Source organism: Felis catus, chromosome A2, assembly GCF_018350175.1.
Source record: "Felis catus isolate Fca126 chromosome A2, F.catus_Fca126_mat1.0, whole genome shotgun sequence".
Taxonomy (NCBI): Eukaryota; Metazoa; Chordata; class Mammalia; order Carnivora; family Felidae; genus Felis; species Felis catus.
In genome coordinates this window covers 124,071,477-124,093,117 of record NC_058369.1, presented here as the reverse complement: position 1 = coordinate 124,093,117, position 21,641 = coordinate 124,071,477, and the positions used below count along the sequence as shown (strand labels likewise).

Below are 21,641 nucleotides of genomic sequence, written 5' to 3'. Positions count from 1 at the left end.
GAAAGAAAAGAAAAGAGAAAAGAAAAGAAAAAGAAAGAAAGAACAAAAAAACAAATTAGATAAAAATATTAACAATGGAGAAATCTGGTTAAAGAGTGTAAAAATGTTCTTTAAATTATCTTTAACTTCAGAGAAAACAAAGAGAAGCAATGTACTTATGCCTCAGATGTCAGTAGTGCCTACACAGCTATAATAATGTAAATTCTTGTATTAGTTAAGGAAAAGGCCAAGTTGTCGTAACAAAAATACCCCAAAATACAATTACTTAAATTAGATAGTTTATATTTATTTTGCTAACGATAGAGACAATTTCTTAACTCTTCCCACAGCTATATAAGTAATCCTACTCCCTGAAAGTCCCTTTGTTTGAACCATCTGCCATGAATTCTGTTTCCTGCTGGGATCTTAACAGATACAGTACTCAGGAATTTGAGGACTGGTTTGCTCACATATCTGATGAACACACAGGTGATTTCCATGCAGAGGGGAAATAAAGAAAACAAAAGAAATACATGGCATATGATGGAATCACAACTGTTCAAAATATTATTAGTGCAGTGTGGGATAAAATGCCAGTGAAGACATGGATTTGAGAGATAAATGGCTATTGCACTTGATTGTTTGATGACAACAGTAATTACAAAGACTGCTTAGTCGGCTACCTACACAGCTTAAGCACTTACAAAATAAAAAAAGGACCTTGAACTTCCAAATTAAGGTACAGGCAGAGAACCTAAAAGTATCTATGGTGGCCATATGAATAGGGTGATGGTACACAAAAGAAAGCTTTTAGGTTCTAGGTTCATTAATATCTGAGAATGTTAAATGCCATGTGATCACTACTCAAAGTGGGGCTTATGGAATTCCAGTGATCAATGAAGACTTGACCCAAGTTTTTCTCACAGTAAGTTCGGTGGGTACATAGACCCATCCTGCCATTATTTTCCCACTGATGTAATTCAAAGTTGGAACAGATATTCTCATAAACTAGCTGAATCCCTACCTTAGCCTCTACCTAAGGAAGAGTATTATGAAGGCAATTATGATACCAGAGACTAACCGGAATCCCTTGGAACTGCCCCCAACCCACCAAACTAACATATTTCTCAAAAGCAAAACTCATCCCTAAGGAAATTACAGAGATTAGTGCCACCATCAAATACTTAAAAAACACAACTATGATGCATCTTCATTCATTACCCTGTTTGGTGTGTGAAAGAGCCAAATGGATCTTGGATAACGACTATGGATTATCATAAACTTAGGAGAGATTCCAATTACAGCTGCTATTCAAAAATAAGGTATATTTTAATGGAAAAGGTTAACACAGTTCATGAAACCTGGTGCAAATCTATTAATCTATTACATTTCTTTATGACAAAGAAATGAATAAAGACAATCACAAGTAGTTTCCTTTGCCTGTCAAAAGATGATAGTACAGGGGCGCCTGGGTGGCTCAGTCGGTTAAGCGTCCTACTTCAGCTCAGGTCATGATCTCAACGGTTCATGAGTTTGAGCCTTGTGTCAGGCTCTGTGCTAACAGCTCGGAGGCTGGGGCCTGCTTCTGATTCTGTGTCTCCCTCTCTCTCTCAAAAATAAATAAACATTAGAAGAAGAAGAAGAAGAAGAAGAAGAAGAAGAAGAAGAAGAAAAAGAAAAAGAAAAAGAAAAAGAAAAAGAAAAAGAAAAAGAAAGAAAGAAAGAAAGAAAGAAAGAAAGAAAGAAGGTATAGTTTAAAAAAAAAAAAAGAAGATGATAGTATAGGCTGCCACCACAGTCAGTCAGTCCCAGCACATCCAACAACTGTTTGCTGCAAGCAAGAAACAGGCCACAGAGAACGTGCCTGTGGCCCACAAGCAAAAAAACCTCAGGCTGAAGCAGGCCAAAGAAGCTCAGGCTACAATTAAACAATTTCACCTATAAAGGGAGAAAGAGTTTCAAAGCCGAGGAAGCTGAGGTCTGGGATTCAAGTGCAGCACTGAAGTGGAGAAGACCCAGGGAATAACCATCCTCCAGAACTACTTTCAGCAGAACAGGGATAAAGTCATGGATAACCTCTTAGTCTACCACATCCAACCAGAAATCCATGGAAATTGCCCCAAGAATGCTTAGGGGAAAAAGAAAGAAGACCCTGTTCCATGGATTGGCATTTCAGATGCCTTCATGGAATATGAAGCTAGCTTTAGCAAAGCTCAAATTATATTCTTCTAAAAAAGGCACTAAATTATTGCTGTACATGATATAATAGGTTCCTTTACCTTTTGGAGAATAGCAAATCTAGCTTTTTGGTACAAACTTAGAGCTTATCCAAAGTCTTCATCTTTTTACCTCATATGTCATAGAAATTCAGCAAGTATACATTGCCTCATGCCTTTTAACACAAGCAACATATATATCTGGCATTTTCTTTCTTAGATATAGTTAAACAATTTTTAAGAAAGAAAGAGATTTTTGGTACAAAAACAGACACTCAGATCAATGGAACAGAATAGAGAACCCAGAAATGGACCCACAAACATATGGCTAACTAATCTTTGACAATGCAGGAAAGAATATCCAATGGAATAAAGGCAGTCTCTTCAGAAAATAATACTGGGAAAACTGGACGGCGACATGCAGAAAAATGAACCTGAACCACCTTCTTACACCATACACAAAAACAAACTCAAAATGGATTAAAGACCTAAATGTAAGACAGGAAGCCATCAAAATCCTCGAGGAGAAAGCAGGCAAAAACCTCTTTGACCTCAACTGCAGCAAATTCTTCCTCAACACGTTTCCAGAGACAAAGGAAACAAAAGCAAAAATGAACTATTGGGACCTCGTCAAAATAAAAAGCTTCTGCACAGCAAGGAAACAATCAGCAAAACTAAAAGGCAACCGATGGAATGGGAGAAGATATTTGCAAATGACATATCAGATAAAGGGTTAGTATCTAAAATCTATAAAGAACTTATCAAACTCAACAACGAAAAAACAAATAAGCCAGTGAAGAAATGGACAAAAGACATGAACAGACACTTCTCCAAAGAAGACAACCAGATGGCTAACAGACACACGAAAAAATGCTCAACATCACTCACCATCAGGGAAATACAAATCAAAACCGCAATGAGATACCAACCTCACACCTGTCAGAATGGCTAACATTAACAACTCAGGCAACAACAGATGTTGGCGAGGATGCAGAGAAAGAGGATCTCTTTTGCACACTGGTAGTAATACAAACCGGTGCAGCCACTCTGGAAAACATTATGGAGGTTCCTCAAAAATTAAAAACAGAACTACCCTACGACCCAGCAATTGCACTACTAGGTATTTATCCAAGGGATACAGGTATACTGTTTCTAAGGGTCACATGCACCCCAATGTTCATAGCAGCACTATTGACAATAGCCAAAGTATGGAAAGAGCCCAAATGTCCATCAACGGATGAATGGATAAAGAAGATGTGGTATGTGTGTGTGTGTGTATATATACATATATATAATGGAGTATTACTTGGCAATCAAAAAGAATGAAATCTTGCCATTTGCAAGATAGATGGAACTGGAGGGTATTACGCTAAGCAAAATTAGCCAATCAGAGAAAGACAAATATCATATGATTTCACTCATATGAGGAATTTAAGATACAAATCAGATGAACGTAAGGGAAGGGAAGCAAAAATAATATAAAAACAGGGAGGTGGACAAAACATAAGAGACTCTTAAATATGGAGAACAAACAGAGGGTTGCTGGAGGGGGTGTGGGAGGGGGGATGGCCTGAATGGGTAGGGGGCATTAAGGAATCTACTCCTGAAATCATTGTTGCACCATATGCTAACTAACTTGGATGGAAATTTTAAAATTAATTAATTAAGAGAAAGAAAGAAAGAAAGAAAGAAAGAAAGAAAGAAAGAAAGAGAAAGAAAGAAAGAGATTTTTTTCCCCTAAATCTTTCTTGAAGGTCAACTGCTTCATCTAGGAAAAAGTGATAAATAGTTATTTATAATCTGTGGAGCAGCAACCAGCCTTAAAATAGTCCTTTCTGGATAAGGTTAGCACAAAGAATACTAGCATAATTGTTTGGGCCACTTTTAGTTTCTCTTAATCAAAATTACTAGATGATGGGATTAAAAAACTTGTTACATGTTATTGCTTGGTGTACTGATAAGCATTTACAAGTAAAAACTCTTTATCATGCAAAATTTTTTAAAAAGGGTATCTTCTTTTAGTGCTGGTCCAATACGCTGATGACATTATAAATAAATCTGGTAAGCAGGAAGTGGCAAGTACCCCATAAAAATTCAAGAGTCTGCCACACTGTGAAGTTTCCAGGAAAATCTGGGGCATGTTAGAATATGCCCTCTAAAAAAAGATGTTGCTTCACCTTGCACTGCCTTCCAAAAAGAAAAAAGCACGAAACTCGGAGAGTGTCCTTGAATCTTAGAAGCAATATATAGCACATTCAAGTAGAGTTGCTACTTTTAAGTAGACCCCAGAGCAAGATAGGGCTCTGAGGTTCATAAAGGCTGCAATGTAAATTGATCTTCTACAGGTCAATGGGCCCAGCAGACCCAGTGGTACTCGAATTAGGTAGGTCTATTCTATATAGCCTCTGGAAACCCCCAAAAGAAGAGTCACTGCACAGACCCTTGGGTCTTCTGTCAACAATTATTCTCCATTTGAGAAATAGCTCCTAGTTCTACAGGGCAAAGATACAGATTGAACATCTAGTTATAGGACACCAAGTAACTTCATGACCAGAGCTACGCATCGTGAAATGGGTTACCCAATCTACTGAGTCATGAGATTAAGTATGTGAAGCAGTATTTCATCATTGAAGAGAAATGAAATATATGAATAAGAAAAGAAAGCATAAACTGAATGAGTCAGTGGCTCAAATTCGCATAGTACATACTCCAGCTGCTTCACTGCCTCTCCCATGACCTCATATGGAGTTCCCTATGACCAATAAACAGAAGAGGAAAAAACCCACAGACTTGATTTACAGATGGGTCTACATGATATGTTGTCACCAGTGGTAAGCTATAACATCAGCTTCCTACTCCAAGGTATCCTTGAAAAACAGTAACAAAGGAAAATCTTCCCAATGAGTTTAATTTTGAGCAATGTATCTTATTGTCACTTTACTGGGAATGTGAGCCTGAGATTCACATTTACAATGATACATGGGTAATAGCTAATGGGTTGGAATCAAGACTGAAATATTGATAAAAAGGAGGTCCAGAAGGATTTGTGTGGAAAGATTTCTCATAATGGACATACTTTGTGAAGATACTAGAGACCCTCATTCCCAGGAAAAGAAAGCTTACAGCAAGGAACACAGTCACAGTTCTATTAAATTTCAAGCTGAGACTGCCCCTGTTGAGATTCCACCACCACAGGATAGGCAAAAGAAAAAAAGAAAAGAAAAGAAAAGAAAAGAAAAGAAAAGAAAAGAAAAGAAAAGAAAAGAAAAGAAAAGAAAAGAAAGAAAAGAAAAGAAAAGTAAAGTAATGTATTGACAGAGTAATTTCTCTCTATTACTAAGCGGAAAGTGGAGGGTGTTATACAACAGGACCAGGTAAACTACATCTAAAATCCAAGGGATTCACTGGGCAGCCTCTTAGTATTCCTATGTCCAACAATAAAGTTAATGAAAAACTAGGTTAATCCAATAAACATAGGATACTTAAGGACTCAGATCTTTGGGATATGAAGGCAAAGAAGTCTGACTAGCCAATGTGCTGGGAAAATACAAGGAGGATATAAAACATGTAGTGGAGAAAGTAAGTTATGATTATCAACCTCAGTCTGTTGACCAACTACAAACATGGAGAATGTTACAGCTAAGCATATTTTATATTAACCAATTATTTCTCCACCCATCCCATCCCTTTGCCACTATGTTATATGATGAGCACTGGTGATGACTACATTGCAAATCTGATTTCAGATGGGAAAATGACTAAAATATCGCCCTATAACAAAAGGTGACTGATGAAACTTTGTGTCTCCTCTGGGAATGAGAAGTTTTTGTCTAAATAAAGAATAAGAGAAAGGACCCTTCTCCATGGCTCCTGCTCTTAATAAACCTCAAAATAATACCGTTACTTCCTCCTGTCCCTTCAACCCTAGAAATGGTAAAAGCTTCCACTGCTGATAATATTTAGATGCTTCATTATTTCTTTCTTAACTCTGCCTACACCTGTCAATGATCCCTTCACTAAAATATCTTCATTCAAACCATCTAAATTCTATTTCCTGCTGGGATACTGAATGATACAAAAGCATGTATGGAAATTAGACAAGTAGCGTTTCAATTTAGTAAAAATAAATAAGGGTGATTAATTTTTTAGATTTTTTTTAAGTAATCTCTAGACCCAACATGGGGCTCGAACTCACAATCTCACAAGATTAAGAGTCGCACACTCTACTGAGCCAGCCAGGCGCCCCAGGATAATTAATTTAAAATCTTTGTTACATGAAACCTACAGAGTAGCATTTCTCATAGTATAGTATGCTCATCTCCTGTGGCTACTGTATAAAAATTATCTGGGGTTGTCCATCAACTAATGAATGTATAGATGAAATGTGGTATATATCCATACAATGGAATTTAAACACAAACACACACACATACACACACCAAAATTAGCTGGGATACTTTAAAATACAGATTCCTGGGCCCCACCCTATACTTTCCAACTCAGAATTTCTGGAAGGCCCTAGAAGCAACATTTCCAGTAAATCTTCCCAGAAAATTCTTTGCACATTAAAGTTTAGGAACCGTTGTTCAAAAGCAGTGGTTCTCAAAGTATGGTTCCCCACACAAGCAGTATCAGCATCATGTAGAAACTTGTTAGAAATGTAAATTCTTGGGCCCCACCTCTGTCCTACTAAATTAAAAACTGAGAGGGGCCCTATCAATCCATGTTTCAATAAGCCTTCCAGGAGATTCTGGTGGACACTAAAGTTTGAGAACCACTATTCTAGAGTTTTGTCTTTTCTCTGTATAGCAAACATGTGATTTTTGTCAGCCAACATCTGCTCCCAAATTCTATATGATCCAAACAGGACTAACTCAATCCACAACATCTACCAAAGAGCTAAGAACTTAACCAAGACCTTACCTATAAAAGTATATCATCTTCTGACTTTAGTGATGGGTTCATCCCAGTTATGAAATGAATAAGTCTTGGGGATAAAAGGCACAGCATAGAAAATACAGTTAGTGATACTGAAATAGCAATGTATGGTGACAGATGATAGCTATACTTGTGGTGAACATAGCATAATTTTACAGTTACTGAATCACTATGTTGCACACCTGAAACTAATGTAACATTGTATATCAACTGCACTTCAATTTAAAAAAAAAAGTTTAAAATGTTTTGAAATTTATTAAAAATAAAAATAAACTGGTAAAAAATGCTCTTATAGTAATCATGGACTAACATAATGTTCATCTCCTTTCCCCCGAGAAACCATATTAGAATGATAGCAATCCTTGCATCTGCCAAAATTAAGAATACCCTCATTCTCTCAGTAAAACCAATCCTATTGATAGCAATGAAAATGAAGCTGTAAGAAACTAAGAGACAAAGTCATGTCAAATGTTTATACTCCCCCATATTCCCATTAATTATCATGCCAAGTATTCAGATATTACTTGCCCTGCTGCCAACCGTGTGCCTGAGGTGGGATTACTCAACCGTCTGAACATTCACTGGGTCCCAGAGGTGAAATAACTCACTCAACTGTGGGGGCAGACAACCAAGCTTTTTGCCCATGACTTACAGCCAAGCTTCTGTAATCATGACCTGGCAAGCATTCTGACCCCCTTTATTATTATTTCACTCAGGGCAGAAATTAAGAGCCTGTGGAGACAGCCACTCACATTTTCTTTACCTGACTAGTGACTCTAAGGCATTATATCAAAAGAACTAGTATGACTTCCTTTTTCAAGATTGTTAATTAAAGACTATTATGTCCTCTTCTCCTCTAAAAAAAAAAAAAAAAAAAACACCCCAAACAACAAAGAGTAAAATAAACAGACATAAACTCCTTCAAAGAACTCAAAAGACCTGTGGTAAGCCTAAGCACAATCTATGAAGATGCGAAGTGAACAGAGAAAAGGTAAACCATACAAAAGGACACAGCAAGGTCCATAAAATCCTAAAAAGGAATTTTACTCTGGAAGTAAAAGCACCAGAGAAAGTTGAGTAAGATGGGATATGAAAACAAGAGAGTTACTTAAAAACCTATGTAAGTAATACAAAACAGAAAGTATTAATCTCGGGGTGCCTGGGTGTTGCTCAGACGGTTAAGCATCTGACTTCGGCTCAGGTCATGATCTCATGGCTTTTGAGATGGAGCCCCATGACAGGCTCTGTGCTGACAGCTCAGAGTCTGGAGCCTCCTTCAAATTCTGTGTCTCCCTCTCTCTCTGCCCCTCCCTTGCTCATGCTCGCTCGCGCGCACACTCTCTCTCTCAAAAATAAATAAACATTAAAATAAAATTTTTAAGAAAGTATAATCTCTGGAGAAGTTGAACTAAACTAGGGACTCCAGATTAGAGGAACCAGACATAGAATAGCGTGGGAATGGGGCAAGTACCTGAAAATACATGGATGAAGAAAAAGTCTACCATCCTGAATAGTCAATTCTCTAATTCCCTCCCCAACCATGAAACTGGGCTCACATTCCCCAAAAAGAAGTTAAGGAAACTCATAGAGAAAGAAGACCACCTATAGAGAAAGAAGAACCTCAAAGACCTACAGCTACAGATATCTGAGTACCCAGTAAAATAGCTAGGCAGTCCCCTAACTATCCTAAAGAAAAGCACATCAATTGGCAAGCCCTAGTCCCAGGAACACACAGTTCAAAGAAATGCAAATCAAAACCACAGTGCAATGCCACCACACACACACCAGGGTTGCTATAATCAAAAAGATGGACAATAACAAGTATTAGCCAGGATGTGGAGAACCTCATTCTTGGGTGGAACCCTAATACATTACAGGTAGGAATGAAAATAGGTTCAGCAACTTTGTAAAAATGTTTGGCGGTTCCTCAAAAGGTTTAACAGAGTTATGATAAGACCCAGCTTTTCTACTCCTAGGTTTATATCCAAAAGAGAAATGAAAACTTGTGTATGAACGTTCATAACAGCATTAATCACAATAGACATAAAGTAGAAAATCTAAATGTCCATCAAATATCTCTTCTCAGACTTTTGGTTAACATCAAGTATCTAAATTTTCATCAATTGGTGAATAGATCAATATAATGTGGTATATCCATACAATGGAATACCGTTCTGCACTAAAAAGGAATGAAATACTGACACATGCTACAGTATGGATAAACCTGGAAAACATTACATAAGTGAAAGAAAGCCATCACAAAGACTTCATATTGTATGATTTCATTTATGTGAAATGTCCAAGGGTTTTCACAATTTCCTAAGTGTTGGGAGCAATAAAAAGTGTCTTTTGTCATGTTAATGAGGTGACTTTTGGACCTCACCTAAGGATGGGGGCCGTTTTCAGGAGAACCAACCATATGACTAGAGGGTTGGAACTTTCATTCCTATCCCCTGACCTCCAGGGAGGGGAGAGGGGCTGCAGGTTGAATAGATAGCCAACAGCCAATGATTTAATCAATTGTGCCTAAGTAATGAAACCTCCATAAAAACCCAAAAGGACAGGGTTTAGAGAGCTTCCGAGTTGGTGAACACATGAAAATTTGGGGAGAGTGGCACACCTGGGCAAGACATGGAAGTTCCAAGCCCTTTCCCCATACCTGGCCCTAAGCAGCTCTTCCATCTGGCTATTCTGAAGTTATATCCTTTATGTAAAAAACAAACAAACAAACAAACAAAAATCAGTAATCTAGTAAGTTGTCTCTCTGACAACTTAATTAATTGAATCTAAGGAGGAGGTCATGGGAACCTCTCATTTATAGCTGCCATCAGAAGTATAAGTACCAACCTGGGCTTGGGACTGGTGTCCAAAGTCTAAGAAGGGAGTGGTGGGAACTTCCAATCTGTAGCTGGTGGGTCAGAAGCACAGGTACCAACATGAGTTTACAACTAGCATCTGAAGTGGGGAAGTGATTGGGTGGGGTGGAGGTGGGGGGCAATCTTATAGAACTGACCCTTTAACCTGTAGAATCTGATACTATCTCCAGACAGTGTCAGAACTGAGTTGAACTGTAGTACCCCAGGCTGGTATCAAGAGAATTATTTGGTACTGCGTGGGAACCGTACCCCATCCCCACTCCACACAGTCCACTGAGTCTCAAAATCATTTTAACGGTAAGAGGTTTATTTTGGAGTGGTAAAAATGTTCTAAAATCGATGTGGTGATGGCTGCATAACTGTGCAACTATAATAAAAATCACTGAATTGTGTGCTTTAAATAGGTGAATTGTACGTAACTTATAGCTCAATAAAAATGTCTTGGGGGCACCTGGGTGGCTCAGTCGGTTGGGCATCCGACTTCAGCTCAGGTCATGATCTCGCGGTCCGTAGATTCGAGCCCCGCGTAGGGCTCTGTGCTGACCACTCGGAGCCTGGAGCCTGTTTCGGATTCTGTGTGTGTCTCTCTCTCTGACCCTCCCCCATTCATGCTCTGTCTCTGTCTCAAAAATAAATAAATGTTAAAAAAAATTTTTAGGGGCACCTGGGTGGCTCAGTCGGTTGAGCGGCCGACTTCGGCTCAGGTCACGATCTCGCGGTCCGTGAGTTCGAGCCCCGCGTCAGGCCCTGGGCTGATGGCTCAGAGCCTGGAGCCTGTTTCCGATTCTGTGTCTCCCTCTCTCTCTGCCCCTCCCCCGTTCATGTTCTGTCTCTCTCTGTCCCAAAAATGAATAAACGTTGAAAAAAAAATTTTTTTTTAAAAAAGAATCCCCTAAAACATTTTCCTTTGAGTAGCACAGGACATTGTAATCATAAAGAAGGAAATATGATCCTGGTATACTATACTGAACAATATTTACATAAAATACATAAAAGTATGTATTTTAACTTTTAGAATCATCTATAGAGAAGTCACAGAAGATTTAGTTGTAATTACAGACCAGTAGGTACATATTACTACTCTTGACAAAGCAAGAATAATAAAGGTGGAGTTGACAGAAGTTGAGAGACTTAAGGTAGACAGTAATAATTGTATAGATAAAATAGCTAATGTGTCCATTTTACAATCAAGGGATTGAAAGCTGATGGAATAAGAAATAGAAGTTTGGGGTGCCTGGGTGACTCAGTCAGTTAAGTGCCAACTTCAGCTCAGGTCATGATCTCCCGGTTTGTGGGTTCGAGCCCCACGTTGGGCTCTGTGCTGACAGCTCAGAGCCTGGAGCCTGTTTCAGATTCTGTGTCTCCCTCTCTCTCTGCCCCTCCCCTGCTCACACTCTCTCACTTCCCCTCTCTCTCTCTCTCTCTCTCTCTCTCTCACTCTCAAAAATGAATAAAATGTTAAAAAAAATTTTATAAAAAAATTTTTTAATACAACAACAACAACAAAAAAAAGAAATAGGAGTTTGAGTATCCTGTTTGTAGTTGAAGTGAGAGCAGCATTGGAAATTAGATAGTGATCTAACTGGAAAAAGGATACGAGGAAGGATGTGTCATTAATCAAAACTCTTGATCACTGTGGTACATCAATAGACAAAACCTAAATATGATGAATCCAATAACAGTGGTGTAATCACATTATTTAGAGATAAAGAGTTAACCATGAGGAAAAAAAAAAGCAGGGGGTGGGGGGAAATGATGCCTTCATAAGCTTGTCTGTACTATTTGACTTTTTGTCAAATGAATTGCACATGATTAAAAGTTATTCTGTGATCTTACAAGGTTTAAAATAAATGGTCTATTTTTAAATATGTAATAATATATCTTGCTAACATACTTCTAATATCTCTCTCCTAAACCTAGAAACTTCAACCCTGATTTTCTAACATCCCTGCAGTGGATTGGATATTAAAGGGTGTCATTAAAGTCCCCCACCTTCAATGAAAACAGTACATAAATGTGCATGGTATGTAATCATTTTTAAGTGAGAGAGAGAAGACAGGAAAATGAGTATGGAATAATATTTTAAAAGATAGATTACTGAAAAACCAAAAGGTAAAAGACTTATTTCTACTCCTCTAGCTCACTTCAATAACAGTGTGATAAATACAAAGAGCTCAACTATTCTATAATAAGCACTATATAAATCCTAAAACTCTACCATAATATATTAGACTTTAAAAAGCCAGAAAAATATAGCCATTGCCAGTTAATCTCAAAACTGGGGGAAATTTACAAGAAATATGGTTCTGGCATGTTAGAGGTCCCTAATTTTAGTGTCCTCATTAACTGAATAACCTATTAGGCACAGTGCCTACTAACTCATATCATTTGTCAAGCTTACATTTATTCCAATATAATTAATACACACTGATTCCCCTATAGATAATCTATTCTACACATTGACATCAAAACAATAGTTTTTAGGAAGTTGGGCAGGAAAAGCAAAGAGTAAGGGATGAATGATGGAGCCAATTTCCCAAGTTTCAAAAGAATTTGTCACCATCTTTCAAAAATAAAAGAACCATTGATTGGGTTCCCAAATTATATTATGTGTTGATCAATTCAAGAACAGCCTAATACTGCTGAGAAAAACCACAGAATAACAGGATTTTGAATAATCTTTCACTGAAAGGCCAAAGTTAAACATCATATTCCTTAAGAGAACTAGCAACGGTAGACATATTAACAGTGCTAGGCACTGTTTCTAATATATCAGGACCCACATTAAAACCACTGCTAAAGTCTAGGAATGGTCATAACAAATCTTTCAACCTTACAGCATAAAAGTCAGTTGATAATTTCTTTGTCTAACACCTAATAAAACTCATTCTTCCAAAATTGTGGAAAAGCTAAGCACAGTCCTCCCTTATTATAAAGTTTCCTGTTACAAAGTTGCATGGTTTACACATATGTTATACTTTATTATTTTTTTTAAAGCCCTCCTTATAACACCCTCTTTGTTGTAATGCTCAACATACTTTGCCTCCAGGCTAGATATATAATGAAAGCAAAATGAATTCAGACAGATTGTTGAGGAAAAAAGTTAGTTTCATTTTAGTAGTCTTTCTAAAGTCTTTTTACTTTCCATGTAGCTTTTCATCATCTCAATGTTTTGTTCCCACTGAACCTTTTCCTTTTCTTTTTACATATTTCCTTTGGTAAATGAAAGATGATAGATTGTTAAAAACCAGTTTGTACTACCTTTGAAACAAGAACTTTTAATATACAACTCCTGCCTTTCAAAACCTTGTACAAATTTCATCTTTAAGACAATGAACTGTATAGGACTTAATCAACCAGCTGCAAAAAGCCATATGAAATCTTAATTTTCCACTCATACATTTTATATTCATAGTACTCTAAAATCATGAATATAACTTTCCAAATTAGTTTCTCAGTTATTGTTTCCATATTAAATAATACTGTCTTATTTTAGCAAAGATCTAGAAATGGTTTCTTATTCACAAATTTCAATGTAAGGAAATTTGGCTTTAAAACCCTGCTGACTTTTAGCTTAGGCAGAAATACAGTTGAAATTAATATAATATGGGAGGACTTATTCTGATATACCAAGCTTATCATTTCTGATATTCTAAATTAGGCAGAAGTGACTTAAGTTATGTACTGTATGAAATACTGATGGTGCAAGTTTTAGATCTTTAGAAGTTTAAGAAGTATTACATATGATACCATTTTTCCATGCAAAGCATGCCCACTAATATAAGACGTCTATTCTTGCTATTTTTGAGTACTTAAAATTTTATAAGTGAAAAAAATTGAAAAAAATTAGCAATGTAATTTTTATATCATCCTACATATGTAAACACCCTAATTTTTATACTGTCCACATAAAGAATTATATAAGAATGTTCACAGCAATTTTATTCACATTAGTAGAAAACTGGAAACCACCCAAAGGTACATCAAAAAGATAATCTAATTAAAGTTTATCGCATATATTATTGCGCATATGTACACACACACCACACACACACACGTATGTCAATAGATAGATAGATAGATAGATAGATAGATAGATATCCTCTACCCAGAGTACTACTAATGTACTCTTAAAATAACTTTAACCTGGTAGTAGCCAAAAAACATTTGTTTTTCATATTAAGCATTAACATATATCTCTACCCTGTGTTTTAGAATTTAAATCTGCAGGCAAGAGTTGCCAGATAGAAAAAAAGGGTTACTGAATCAATTTAATTCAAGAAAGACTGGGGGGTAGAGGAGGATTGCTCATTTCCCATGGCAATAAGTTTTGTAGATGAATATTTTAAACTGTTGGAACATTTTATATCATAGTGTCATTTAAGTAAAGTAGTTTTATGGTAATCATTTTCCTTCTCAATTGAGTAAAATATTTAATAGCTCAGTTACTCCACTGTTAAGAAGGGAATCATGATGAAACATATATATATAGATATCAAAAATGGCTGTCAAATCCTATCAAAACTACCATATTTAACCTTTCTCTCGTCAAAGGCAGTCCTGACCACAAACATTTCCATAACACTTTTCCAGCCTTGGCATTCAGCCACCATGAAAGAAATTATTATTTTTTTCAAACAACACTAAGAAACTTAAAATATTCTTTTTAGCCCTTCCCCTCTTAGCCACAGTAGGCAAGGAGACATTTAACCACCAATTTCTATAGCATATATATATAGAAGGAATCAGAATTCACCTTTCAGGAAAAGTAACAACTTTAAATGATCACGTAAAAAATGAATTTGCAGACTACAGGGAACCCTCTTTATAACTTTCCCCCAGGAACTAAAGGTTTTATACAATGTAATATACAGGAAGACGCTATTTGAAAGTAACATTGTTTTATGGGTCTTGGACCAAAGATTTTATAAATGAATACCATATATATGAGAAAACCCAGCACAGGATGAGAATCAATCCTATTATCCCCTTGATCTTCCGACTTCTCACTGTGGATCCATAAAGGATCTTAAAAACAAATGAGGGACGTTCTCCAATATTATAAAACACCTACACTTTAATGCTTAGGCAAGGAATAGGAGCCAGCACGCCATAGGGATCCTTTTCTAACATTATTCTCTAACATTTCAACCATATCTGTTAGAAAATAAGGGCCATATGGTTCACTGGTGAGACAAGGGTTATCAAAACATTATCTGTTGATTCCCTATAAGAAAAATAGCATTAATCTTTTATTAGCACTAATATACCCATACAAAAAAGCAAGACTGTGTTCTGGCTGTTCATTCACCCCAGCTGAGCATATCAATTCACTCTCTGGATGACTATCAAAGAATCCAGACGGCTCTGGGAAGCACAGCCTCTCAGCAACCACATGTGGCCACTAATACATTTCCTTAGCAGACAAGAAAAAAAACTTCAGTTTAGACAATTAGAAGTTATTTGAAGGCTGAGAATCTGATTATCTAGGGTTGCCTCAAGATGAGGCAAAAGGTGACTTACTTATTCTTCAGTTCACTGTTTTCTTTGGCGGGCTTTTTACTCCAAAGAATGCATGAATTTTTATTTATGTGACAATATAATCCCATACAAGCTTATAGAAGTCATTTGACAATTTAAAAAGTATTCCACCATGCTCGTATATATTATTAGTAAAATCTGTTCACCTCCTTTACTGACAATTATATCCAAACATACTGAACCTTTTATATACAGCATTTTCTTTCCACTTCAATCACAAATGTGGGACTACTGTGCTATCAGACCTTTATAGTCCATACCATGCCCATATTATGTCTACAATCTAACTTTAAACTTTCCTTGATAAAAATTCTACTTTTCTGAAGTTTCATTAGGTGAAGAAAAGCAAAGTATAATAAGAGAACTGGAAGAATTCAAGGAAAATAAGCTCTCACAGGCACAGAGAGAAGAGAGATAAAGAGGGTTAAAGAGACAAAGAAATGTCTTTTATGCTAAATATCTAAGAATTTAAAGACTTATTAAAAACCAAAACCTTTTTTGATTTGTGAATATTATCATTAATACTCAATAATCCTGAATATCACATTTTATGCAAAAAAAAAAAAAAAACATATTGATAACAAAAGGATGAATAATGTATAGAAACAAAACTCCAAATCGATGAAAAAGGTCAGTATTTCTACTGGTAAGCTTGGCCGGTATAAATACTGCCTCACTGGCATATGGGGAAATAATTTTGTGTAAAGGTGAATCCAGGAGGCCCAAGTAATCACCTCCACATTTACCACTACGGTAACTAGTATAACCCATGCACTGTAGCAGTTAGTCAACATGTGCTTGCTAAAGAAGAAAACAAAACTCAGAAGCTGATTAGAATGAGTGCACTGTGGTAACATTTGTTTCTGAAAAGTAACCTTGAAAACCTGATGTGTATAACATCAGTTCTGCCCAACCACATGTCTATTTTGGTTCATTCACTCAACAAATACTACTTATCCCACTATGTGCCAAGCACTGCACAAGACATTAGCACATGATGAACAAAAGAAATGGTCTCTGCCCTCATTAAGCTTACAGAAAAGCCACCCTCTCCTTCCTCTCAAAGAATTCACACAGACCTTCTTTCTGACTTGGAAGGCAGTCGAATAAGTGGTAATGTATTACAAGGAACATGGGCTTTGGAATCAGACAACTCTGGATTCAAAGCCTCTCTATGCCCAGGTATGATCTGCAGCAAGATCTTTATCTTATCTGAGTTTCTATTTCCCAATGTGGGAAACATTATTAAGTTACCTATCTTACAGGGTTAAATACAATAGCACAACATATAGGAGATAATAAACAGTAGCATTCTCTCCACATAGTCTTCTCTATAAATAAATATAAACATTCTTGCTAGAAGATCAATCCACAGGAGACAAAAACATTAAAACTCTGATGACAGAACTTTCTAAGCTTAGAGGAAACAGAATAAATTATACAGGAAAGGAACAATTTGACATTAAAATACACACACATACACACACACAACATAAAACACTAGAATAATATGGTGAAAAGACATTCACATCATGTACAAAAAATAATCTGTACTAAATAAATAGCCCACACCATAAAAATAAAAGATTATCTATCCAGATGTCTACCAGCATCATCCAAACAATTGAACTGTTGAATCCACAAGAATTTTTATGATAAACATCCATTTTTCAAATCTGGCAGCCCAAGGACTATTTTAAAAAAACACTTTCAAAAATATAACACTGTGGATTAAACAAACAAGTAAATAAGCCAATGACAAAGCCTAAGAAATATACACCAGCAGCAGTGAAACAAGGGAAAAGACCCAACCTCATCCCATATCTTCAAAAAATGATGATCATCAAGAAAAGTACGTTTCCAAGAATCTTCAGGGCTAGACTTTGTGCATTTTGTGAAGGTGCTAACTAGACTCCACTTAAAGAGGAGGGGTGATGAGGTCATGAATAACCAAAATTCTGAAAACCTTACTAAAATTCTCTAATTTACAGAAAGACAGATCCAGAGGGGATGTAGACAGCCTGGAGAAATCAAAATGCCCAGAAAAACAACTACCTTCACTACAGTCCCTTTCCACGAGATAAGAAAAATAAATTTTACCATGTTGGTGTTTTTGTGCAAAAATAAAGGTAACAGTAAAAGCCACAGATCATAAAAACAGCAGCCAGGTTAAAGATCTCCACAATGATGAGGAGTGGAAGACAGGCTAGAGATGGAAATGCCACATGAGGCTTCACACACACCCACAAGGAACCAGAATAAAAAGGGGGAAGGGGGTGACAGGAAGAAAGAAAGGGGGGAATGGAAATGGAGCCTGGTGAGATAGTCAAACAGAAGAAGGAGCAAATGGAGCTGACTCTGAGGAAACCTGGTGAGGAAGCCACAGAGAAGATCCAAAGTCTGAGAACATCCTCCCTACCTTCCAAGATAACAAGTTACAGACCATCCAGGTAGAGGGAACAGTGATTCAAGATACCTCAGAAAACCACAAAAGACAGGGCTGAAGCCAGATTGTCCAGGAAGGCTTCCATAGCCACAGATACCCCCTCCACCTCCTCTCCCATCCATACTTCCCCCACAGACAAGAAGCAGGCAGAGACACTGAGCAATATATAACTCTCAAATCAGGGTGTGAAAAAGGAAAACAAACTTGTCTTTGACTGGTTGGGAGCAAAAGGAAGGAAAATTCACCAGCACCATAAAAAGCAAGCTGGCCCAGACAGAGTTGGCCAGGCTAGGGTTGAGCAAGATAAAAAGAGATTGGCCTAGTAAATCCACAAACACAGTATAGGAAAATAGCAGGGAGAGAGAGAGAGAGAGATAACATACAAACAATACATGGAAAGAAAACAAAACCTAGAGTCAGAACAAAGTCCTCTCAAAACATTTCACACTACTGAGCAATTTAATAAATGTATGAATTAAACAAAACAAGAATCAATGACAGGGTGATACAGGAGGCTGCAAAACTGAAACAAACAGAAACAAACAAAACCCTAGCAATATATACATATATATGAAATACAACATTATCATAATTGAGAGACAATCTGTTATCAACTGAGACATGGTTATGGTGTCATCTACCAAATCTCAAGTAATCAGTGGATGATCCACATAATACAACCAGGATGTAAAAGGAAAAGATCCAGAAAGACCCTCAGAGATGACTTCATGTAAGGAAATCTCAAATTTCATTGAACAAAGTCATTTACAAGTGATGGTCCAAGTATACAGGCTGAAAACGGAACCTGAAAAGGCAAAGTAGCAAGAACAAGCAAAAGGCATTGATGACTAGCAGAAGTGCTATTATACATGCTCCCCATTAGTCCCAGAGTACTGACACAGGATACTCCCCATCAGTCCTGGAGTACTGATACAGGGTACTCCCCATTCTCCTGCAGACACTGTTACCAGACATCCTAAGCTGTGGCTGGACATACCCTATGTGCAGCTCAAGAGGGCTTCCCCAGAATATAAAATGTGCAGAGGTTTAAAATCACTGTATGGTGGCACCTGGGTAACTCAGTCAGGTAAGCATCTGACTCTTGATTTCGACCCAGGTCATGATCTCACCCCTCGTGAATTTGGGCCTCCTTTGGGCTCTGTGTTGATAGCGTGGAGCCTGCTTGGGATTCCCTCGCTCCCTCTCTCTCTCTGCCCCTACCCTGCTTGTGCTCTCTAGCTCGCTCGCTCTCTCTCTCTCTCTCTCATAATAAATAAATATTTTAATTTTTTTTAATGTTTATTTATTTTTGAAGGAGAGACAGAATGTGAGCTGGGGAAGAGCAGAGAGAGAGGGAGACACAGAATTCAAAGGAGGTTCCAGGCTTTGAGCTGTCAGTACCCAGGTACCCCAATAAATAAACATTTTTAATTAATTAATTAATTAATTAATTGATTAATTAAAATCACTGTATAAAAATTACTTGCCATTTTAAAGGAAAGGCCAGTTTGGGGCACACCTGGGTGGCTCAATTGGTTAAGCATCCAACTTTGGCTCAGGTCATGATTTCACAGCTCATGGGTTTGAGCCCCTCGTCAGGCACTATACTAACAGCTCAGAGCCTGGAGCCTGCTTCGGATTCTGTGTCTCCCTTGCTCTGCCCCTCCCCTGCTCACGCTCTCACTTTCTCAAAAAAATAAATAAAACTTTAAAAAAAATAATTGACAGGTGAAATATATCCATCACCAAATATTTGGGAATATCATATACCATGCTATTTTTTCCATTTATAGCTAAACACAAGTAATATGAGGTTTTTTTCTGTTTGCTAGTAAATCCATCATGTTTTCAACTGATACAAACTGAAGACCAATATTTAACAAATTCTTCAACTGACTCCAAGATATTATAGTCGTATGAAGTAAAAGCTTTGCTAAGAAATATGTCTATTTCACATATTTATTGCCATTACTTACATACATCCCATATCATATAGCACCAGACTTCCCATGATAAACATATTTTTTCAATGATAGTGCCATTTTCATGGTGAGATAGTTAAATTCCAGAAATATAAAATTACTCTGGGTTAACTAAGGTTGAAATATTCTATGTTATAGTCTACACTGATATGTAATCAGTGGTTCTATTTAGGAGATAGTGCTGAATCATTTTTGTCTCCTGTCTACAGGTTCATATGTTTAGAATATTCCCTTATGAACATGATTACTTTTATAATAAAAGTATACACATTTTGGTGTGGAGAGCATTGAAAGAGAAAAAGATGAAGTAAAAATCATGCCCTACATCATTTCGAGTTTCAATTTATCTATAAAGAACTTGGAACATGCCACCAAATCTAACATGGACTAAACCCAGAACTAAAAACGTGACAAATGACCTTGAAATGCATTCAATTAAATGAAACTGCAACAAATCTCTAAATACGAACAAACATTCAGAGCAATTATCCCCTACAGTGTGGCCAGAATGAGACTGCATGCAGCCCAAAGCAGAGCACTCTTCAACTGCTCATCCCCTGCCTCCTCCAGTCCACATACACCTTTCAAATCACCACTGCTTGCCTCTTCTGTCACTTCTAAAAGAGCACCCCAGGAAGGCTCTAGGAGAAAATGTGAAGGCAAAAGGAAGATGGACATTTACAGTGTATTGGCTCCCCAGCACCTCTTTTGCCCTATTCAGTTAATGTTACATACATTGGTTAAAGGTGGCCGCTATATATTGGCCCCTTGTTTAGTACCTACTCAAAGCCCCACTTTGGGTGTACAGATAACTTAAAAATAAAATCTTTAAAAGAAAAGGATCTTTAGTTAACCAAAGACAAGGCTGGAAAGTGAAAAGAAGCACACCCAATGGAAAAGCAAAATAGTGGCATATACAGAAATTGAGTGGTATTGGTTTTTTATGGTAACATTTCTTTAAATCTTGAGTTGTCTGTTACCCACTAAGCTCAAAATATAAGCATCTCTATGAAAACCAAAAATTTATAATCAAGAAAACTAATTTTAAAAATTAGAGCAGCCCATAAATAGCAATATTATACAATTTAAAATCTGTTAAGAGATACAAATATCAAAGTATTATGTTATACACATGAAACTAACATAACATTGTATGTCAACTGTACCTCAATTTAAAAATCTGCTAACAGGGTAGATCTCACGTTAATTGTTCTTACCACAGTAAAATTATAGGTAGACTGATAGGTAGGTAGACAAATAGATAAGAGAAAGAAAGAAAGAAAGAAAGAAAGAAAGAAAGAAAGAAAGAAAGAAAGCAAGCAAGCAAGCGAGCCAAAAAATTAGAGTAAAGAAGCAAAAAATGTCAGAGAAGGGTAAAACTTGAAGAAAGAACCAGATGGTGCTGATAATCTCTACTGAAGTATTAAAAAGCCTTTTTCCCATAAACCACAAATTCATTATGAAGAGAAGACAAAAATTCAACATGACTATAAAGCACCAATTATGTGATAAGAAATAAAATTTTAAAGAACTGGCCCATCATAATCCAAACAGCATAATTTTTCAAATAAAAATATATTCAAGTGAATTTTTTCAACAAAATATTATGGAAGGCATTTTGTTCATCAGATCAAGGTTTCATCCTACCTCCTCAAAGACTTCT

General features: G+C 36.8%; 1 protein-coding gene across 13 annotated transcripts in view; it reads right to left on the bottom strand.

Annotated features, from left to right (window-relative positions):
* Positions 1–21,641, bottom strand: part of BBS9 (Bardet-Biedl syndrome 9) — a 448,679-nt gene that overhangs the window by 383,140 nt on the left and 43,898 nt on the right. The window contains exon 4 of one of the 13 annotated variants that reach the window (XM_045052593.1): positions 7,119–7,182. The exons of the other annotated variants lie outside the window; for them this stretch is intronic. The gene's annotated coding sequence lies outside the window, so the exon portion shown is untranslated. The remainder of the gene's footprint in view (positions 1–7,118; positions 7,183–21,641) is intronic. 13 annotated transcript variants of the gene reach the window in all.